Here is a 242-nt window from a genome sequence, read left to right on the forward strand (position 1 = left end):
TGTTAAGAAAGGGAGCAACAAAAAGTTGTGTTTGTTCATGCTTTGTTGTATCTTGATAGAGAATTGTTTGTCCTCCATTAAAGTATATACAAGCAATAACTCTTGAAAGATAGTGATCTAACAATTTCCAATACAGTTTATTCCATATGAGAAATGGAAATGAGGGAACTATTCCCAAAAGGGTCAAAATAGGACCCAAGAATGTGGATTGTATGTTCATTGGATATGCTACAAATAGTAAA

The sequence above is a fragment of the Solanum tuberosum genome, unplaced genomic scaffold, assembly GCF_000226075.1.
Source record: "Solanum tuberosum cultivar DM 1-3 516 R44 unplaced genomic scaffold, SolTub_3.0 scf00078, whole genome shotgun sequence".
Taxonomy (NCBI): Eukaryota; Viridiplantae; Streptophyta; class Magnoliopsida; order Solanales; family Solanaceae; genus Solanum; species Solanum tuberosum.